The 7462-nt window shown below is 38.0% G+C and overlaps 1 non-coding gene across 1 annotated transcript; it reads right to left on the reverse strand.

Moving 5' to 3' along the window:
• Positions 1 to 1212: 1212 nt before the first annotated feature.
• Positions 1213 to 1316, reverse strand: LOC114239150 (U6 spliceosomal RNA). The gene has a single exon (XR_003624355.1). It is a non-coding gene; the product is annotated as a U6 spliceosomal RNA (small nuclear RNA).
• Positions 1317 to 7462: the final 6146 nt, after the last annotated feature.

A 7462-nucleotide genomic window follows, 5' to 3' on the forward strand; every position in this document is an offset into this window, starting at 1 on the left:
CAAAGGTCGGATAGGAAACCCTGCCAGGTCTGGGGGGGACTAATCTCTCCTCCCAGTGAAACAGCACTTTGCCTCAGTGACTCCTCCCTCCCTTATACCCAAGCTTGTAGCCTCTTCCCTGGTTCATTGATGCAACATGACATGGCCCATCAGCAGCTGGTCCACAAGCCAAACAAGGCCATTCCCTTCAGGACCCAAATACAGAATTCAGTGGCGGCACTAAGACCACTTGGGCTTTTGACAGGTTTCTTTTACTGACATATTCAGTCTTTTTTCTTCGCCTCTTCCTGTTCTTTGTATATGAAGTTTTCTTTTCAATTTTTTCAATACACTGCAACATTCAGTAAAAGATATTGAAACATTTTAAAATAAAACACATTAGATGGCCACAAACTCTCCCAATGCCTCTGTCTTCTCAGCTATCTTTAGCAAAAGTAATAAGTGAAATGAAGGCCTGATGAAAGGAAGCCAAGGGGAAAGGGGGTTTTCAATGCATTTTTTCCAGGAGAAAGTCTTTTCTCCCACTCTTTCAATTTAATTAAAAGCAACAGGGTAACCGCTTCTTTTCTTTTTCCTTACCTTTCTATTCCCTTCTTCCCCTCTCCTCTTCTTTCCCCTCCTTTTCCTTTCCTTTTTTCTTTTTCTGGTTATCTCTACAACTTTCTCCAATTGTGGAGATTTTGCTGCTTTATAAGGAGTAGAGGTCGTAGGCTGAGGAGATTTTGGGTAGCAATGGTTCAGTATTTTCACACTGATGCAACCTCTATGTTCAAAAAAGCGAAAAAAGATCTAGTGTGGATAACATATAAAACTAAAATAAGTTAATAGTATAGCTGGACTCAAAATCAAGATAAATATCCCCATGGAGAAGACACAGAATGAGAATGCAGAATGCAAGGCTGTAGCCGTGGCCTTGTTGGGTTCTGGACCTGAAAATGGGCTATTAAGAGAGTGGGGATATGATAGCAGAGACTAGATATCCCACATGAGATGGGAGACCAGAGCCACGCTCACTTTCAAGGTTAGGTGCCAGGGTGGGTCCTCTTGGGTCTTGAAAAATATCTACTGCTCTTTGCTGCCTGGGGCTATGGCTTCTAAACTATTGTCCACCAGAGAGACTGGAGGGTGGACACAGTCCTGAGACCGCAAATCTTTTCCTCCTGCTTCTCCTCCTCCTCTTCCCCTCCCCTCCCCTTCCCCCTCTTTCTTCTTTTAAATATGAAATGTTCCATGACTTTGCATGTCATCCTTGCACAGGGGCCATGATTATCATCTCTGTATCATTCCAGTTTTAGTATATATTCCACATCTGAGACCACAGATTGACTTAAATCATCTGTGGTTTGAGAATAATCTATGATATCCCATGACTACTATGGGATGGGGCCTGGGGGTGGGGCAGGAAAGATAACTACAAAACTTCTAGACAGGAAGAAGCAGGGTGTGGGGAGTTGGGGTGAGAAGAGAAAGAAATGAAAACAAAACCAAAACACCTTTCACTTTAAGTCTGCAAACAAGTTTCAAACACACTTTGTAGTAGGAGCCTCTAAGATGACGCCCAATGATCCTTGCCTCCTGGTGTTGACACACTTGTGAAATCACCTCCTCTTGAGTATTGGTTGGATCTAATGGCTAATGACCACAATGCCACACAAATGGTAGGATGTCACTTCCTTGATTAGGTCATAAAGTCTGTAACTTCCATCTTCAAGCTGACTCTTGATTTCTTGGCTTGTACACTTTGATGAAGCAACCTGCCATGTTGCAGAGACCCACATGACATGGAATTGAGGATGGTCTTCAGTCAACAGCCAGCAAAGAATTGAAGGCCTCGGCTCAATGGCCCACAAAGAAATGAATTATGCCAACAGTCACATGAACTTGAAATGGATCCTGCCCCAGGCAGGCCTTGAGAGGACCACAACCCGGTCAATACCTTGACTGCAGCCTGTGAGAGACTCTGAAGCAGAAGACCCAGTTAAGATGTACCCAGATTCCTGACTCAGAAACTGTGAGATAATCAACATGTGCTTTTTAAGTCATAAAGTGTTGTAGTAATTTGTTATGCAGTAATAAATAACTAATGCACTTTTGAAAACATCTAATGTTGAGAAAGAACAATGAAATAAAACTTCGGACGTGACGTCATTTCAGATGAAATTGACTTTATAAAACTGACAATGTCTTTTTTATTTTTAACATCTTTATTGGAGTATAATTGCTTTACAATAGTGTGTTAGTTTCTGCTTTATAACAAAGTGAATCAGTTATGCATATACATATGTCCCCATATCTCTTCCCTCTTGCATCTCCCTCCTTCCCACCCTCCCTATCCCACTCCTCTAGGTGGTCACAAAGCACCGAGCTGATCTCCCTGTGCTATGCGGATGATTCCCAATAGCTATCTATTTTACGTTTGGTAGTGTATATATGTCCATGCCACTCTCTCACTTTTTTCCAGCTTACCCTTCCCCCTCCCTGTGTCCTCAAGTCCATTCTCTAGTAGGTCTGCGTCTTTATTCCCGTCTTGCCCCTAGGTTTTTCATGACCATTTTTTAAAAATTCCATATATATGTGTTAACATATGGTATTTGTTTTCCTCTTTCTGACTTACTTCACTCTGTATGACAGACTCTAGGTCCATCCACCACACTGCAAATAACTCAGTTTCATTTCTTTTTATGGCTGAGTAATATTCCATTGTATATATGTGCCACATCTTCTTTATCCATTCGTCTGTCGATGGACACTTAGGTTGTTTCCATGTCCTGGCTATTGTAAATAGAGCTGCAATGAACATTGTGGTACATGACTCTTTTTAAATTATGGTTTTCTCAAGGTATATGCCCAGTAGTGGGATTGCTGGGTCGTATGGTAGTTCTATTTTTAGTTTTTTAAGGAACCTCCATACTGTTCTCCATAGTGGCTGTATCAATTTACATTCCCACCAACAGTGCAAGAGGGTTCCCTTTTCTCCACACCCTCTCCAGCATTTATGGTTTCTAGATTTTTTGATGATGGCCATTCTGACTGGTGTGAGGTGATACCTCATTGTAGTTTTGATTTGCATTTCTCTAATGATTAGTGATGTTGAGCATCCTTTCATGTGTTTGTTGGCAATCTGTATATCTTCTTTGGAGAAATGTCTGTGTAGGTCTTCTGCCCATTTTTGGATTGGGTTGTTTGTTTTTTTGATATTGAGCTGCATGAGCTACTTGTAAATTTTGGAGATTAATCCTTTGTCAGTTGCTTCCTTTGCAAATATTTTCTCCCATTCTGAGGGTTGTCTTTTCGTCTTGTTTATGGTTCCCTTTGCTGTGCAAAAGCTTTTAAGTTTCATTAGGTCCCATTTGTTTATTTTTGTTTTTATTTCCATTTCTCTAGGAGGTGGGTCAAAAAGGATCTTGCTGTGATTTATGTCATAGAGTGTTCTGCCTATGTTTTCCTCTAAGAGTTTGATAGTGTCTGGCCTTACATTTAGGTCTTTAACCCATTTTGACTTTATTTTTGTGTATGGTGTTAAGGAGTGTTCTAATTTCATTCTTTTACATGTAGCTGTCCAGTTTTCCCAGCACAACTTATTGAAGAGGCTGTCTTTTCTCCAATGTATATTCTTGCCTCCTTTATCAAAGATAAGGTGACCATATGTGCATGGGTTTATCTCTGGGCTTTCTATCCTGTTCCATTGGTCTATATTTCTGTTTTTGTGCCAGTACCATATTGTCTTGATTACTGTAACTTTGTAGTATAGTTGGAAGTTGGGGAGCCTGATTCCTCCAGCTCCATTTTTCTTTCTCAAGATTGCTTTGGCTATTCGGGGTCTTTTGTGTTTCCATACAAATTGGGAAATTTCTTGTTCTAGTTCTGTGGAAAATGCCAGTGGTAGTTTGATAGGGATTGCATTGAATCTGTAGATTGCTTTGGGTACTATAGTCATTTTCACAATGTTGAGTCTTCCAATCCAAGAACATGGTATATCTCTCCATCTATTTGTATCATCTTTAATTTCTTTCATCAGTGTCTTATAGTTTTCTGCATACAGGTCTTTTGTCTCCTTAGGTAGGTTTATTCCTAGGTATTTTATTCTTTTTGTTGCAATGGTAAATGGGAGTGTTTTCTTAATTTCACTTTCAGATTTTTCATCATTAGTGTATAGGACTGCAAGAGATTTCTGTGCATTAATTTTGTATCCTGCTAATTTACCAAATTCATTGATGAGCTCTAGTAGTTTTCTGGTAGCATCTTTAGGATTCTCTATGTATAGTATCATGTCATCTGCAAACAGTGACAGCTTTACTTCTTCTTTGACAATGTCTTTTAAGTAATAATTTTTTGGGAATTTTCAAGGAGATAAATAAAGGGATGACTTCCATTAAAAAAGAATAAGAATTTAGAAGGCAAATACAGGTAGAAATGAAATAAGAATAGGTTGATATCAAAACAACCAATCTGAAATATTGGGAATAAAAATATGCAAGTTGAAATAAAAACTCAAGCAACAAAATAAATGTGGGCACCATCAAAGAGAGAATTTGTGAATTGTAAAATAGATATGAGGTGTTTACTCAGCACACAGCAGGGAGAGATCAAGGCCCGTAGTAGAGAATAAAGTCGTTAGTCTCAACATTCTGTCTAATCTGGGAAGAAATGTTTTGAAAACTTTCCCAGTGGAGCTGCCTCGTATGCCCAAGCATTTCTTCCCATTACCCCTAAACTCATTCGCCTTGGACTTAAATTCAAGACACCTGGGTGGATTAAATTTCAGGCATCTTTTATCCTTGGATGGATTAGTTTCCAGGCAGCTTTCACTCTACTAAAAACATCAGGCTCCAAATTATCACAAAGCAAATGTCAGTGTTTTCCATTAGAACTTTTAGTGAATATTGAGTTGCTTAAAATTAATTAGAACACCTCTGCTTAGACAGATCAAGTAAGAATTTAGTAGATTGTGCATCTGTTTCTTTTCTGGGGATGCTCACTAGCCAACACCACAGGTCTCTGTGAGTTAGGCTATTCTGATCACTGTTTTGGCTCCACTGTGGTAACCATACCATCTTGTCTTTGGCAATTAAGTGACAGCACTTTGCCTCTGCTACCCCAGGACTCCATTATCTCCATTGCATTTAAGTATCTCATTTCAATGGTATCAGCTCCCACTGTAATTTCTGACCTGTACAGAAAAACAACCACAGAGTTCTTCAGGAATGCTGGGCTCCCCTCACAAATGTATTTCTCACAATCATGGTAGCATTTTTTAGCAATAGTGTATTTTTTAGTTAAGATTTGTACGTTATTTTTTAAGATATAATGCTATTGCACATTTAATAGACTGCAGTATAACTTTTTTTTTAACATCTTTATTGGAGTATAATTGCTTCACAATGGTGTGTTAGTTTCTGCTGTATAACAAAGTGAATCAGCTATACATATACATATATCCCCATATCTCCTCCCTCTTGTGTCTCCCTCCCTCCCTCCCTATCCCACCCCTCTAGGTGGTCACAAAGCACAGAGCTGATCTCCCTGTGCAATGTGGCTGCTTCCCACTAGCTATTTTGCATTTGGTAGTGTATATATGTCCATGCCACTCTCTCACTTTGTCTCAGCTTACCCTTCCCCCTCCCCGTGTCCTCAAGTCCATTCTCTACTTCTGCATCTTTATTCCTGTCCTGCCCCTAGCTTCATCAGAACCAATTTTTTTTTTTTTTTAGATTCCATATATATGTGTTAGCATACGGTATTTGTTTTTCTCTTTCTGACTTACTTCACTCTGTATGACAGACTCTGGGTCCATCCACCTCACTACAAATAACTCAATTTCGTTTCTTTTTATGGCTGAGTAATATTCCATTGTATATATGTTCCACATCTTCTTTATCCATTCATCTGTCAATGGACACTTATGTTGTTTCCATGTCCTGGCTATTGTAAATAGTGCTGCAATGGACACTGTGGTACATGACTCTTTTTGAATTATGGTTTTCTCAGGGTATATGCCCAGTGGTGGGATTGCTGGGTCATGTGGTAATTCTATTTTTAGTTTTTTAAGGAATTTCCATACTGTTCCCCATAGTGGCTGTATCAATTTACATTCCCACCAACAGTGCAATACAGTATAAATTTTATACGCACTGGTAAACAAAAAATTCATGTGACTCACTTTATTTTGATATTCACCTTACTGAAGTGGTTTAGAACCAAACCTGAAATATCTCTGAACTATGCCTATATACAATACTAGTATAATAATAATAATCACACATTGATCACTTAATATGTATTGGACCTGTGCTATGTATTTCTTTATTATCCAAATCAAAACAAATCACACTTTTATGAGGTAAGGCACAGACAGCTAATATATATCATTCACTCTAGGATATTTCATCTTTCTGCTCTTGGATGATCCCAGTTGTCTGATTTCCGTGTTATTTTGGGGACAGACTTGAAAGTATTGAAATAGTATTTGGGGTCCTAGTTGCTCACTGAGACCATACAGATGGTTTGTTTCAGTTTCATCAACTCCATCTTTTGGTTGTATCCTGTTTACTGCCCAATAGCTGAGGCTTTAATGTGATGTTGATGAGGTTCATGATGGTCCTGTCTTTCATGGTGTCTTAGTCTAAGATAAAACACTAAAGAACCATGTATTTTAGCACCATATATATTCAGGAAGCCTGTCCTCTGAGTCCATGGGGGGAGAGACCAGACTAAAACTGTGTTACTGGGCTCCTGTCAGGAGTTGAGTCCTCTGATTTGTTTAGTTTCCGACCCATAGTAGAACTACATTTTCCCTTTCTGTATTTGGCTGAATAGATTATGCAAATGCTTATTATTAGGAAAAGTCCAACAATGACAGAAAATTAACTCCCCTAAACTAAAAACTAAAAAAAAAAGAAAGAAAGAAAGAAAAAGAAAAGGACATTAATGAGTCACATAAGTCTGACACTGAATATATATAATGATATTTTACTACAAGCTGAGAGAGCTTCCGCAGGTCTGATTCCCTGTCTCGGTTTTCTCATTTGTAAAATTAGAATAATAACAATACCTACTCACACACTTGTTGTGAGGCTTAAATAAGTTGTTAAATGTAAGGCATGTAGAAGGGTGCCTATATAGTATGAATTCAGTAAATTTTAACTTTGTATACTTCTGAAACTCTCCAAATATATACATATTCTAAAACTATAACTATATAGTTATATATACAGATATAGTACATATTTACTATATATGTATATATAGTTTATTCTTTTCCTATAATGTAGTATACTTGAAAAAATTGCAGTGTTTCCATCTAGAACCATTGAAATTATATTAATAGACCTATAAAAGTTTAGAATTAATGTATGTTTCTAATGAAATAATTGAACCCTTAATTGTTTTAATGACTCTCTTTATATGTCTAGATCAAGAGGCCTTAATTATATTTTATATTTTAAAAATTTAACTATAGTAA

This window comes from Balaenoptera acutorostrata, chromosome 8 (genome assembly GCF_949987535.1).
Source record: "Balaenoptera acutorostrata chromosome 8, mBalAcu1.1, whole genome shotgun sequence".
NCBI lineage: Eukaryota > Metazoa > Chordata > Mammalia > Artiodactyla > Balaenopteridae > Balaenoptera > Balaenoptera acutorostrata.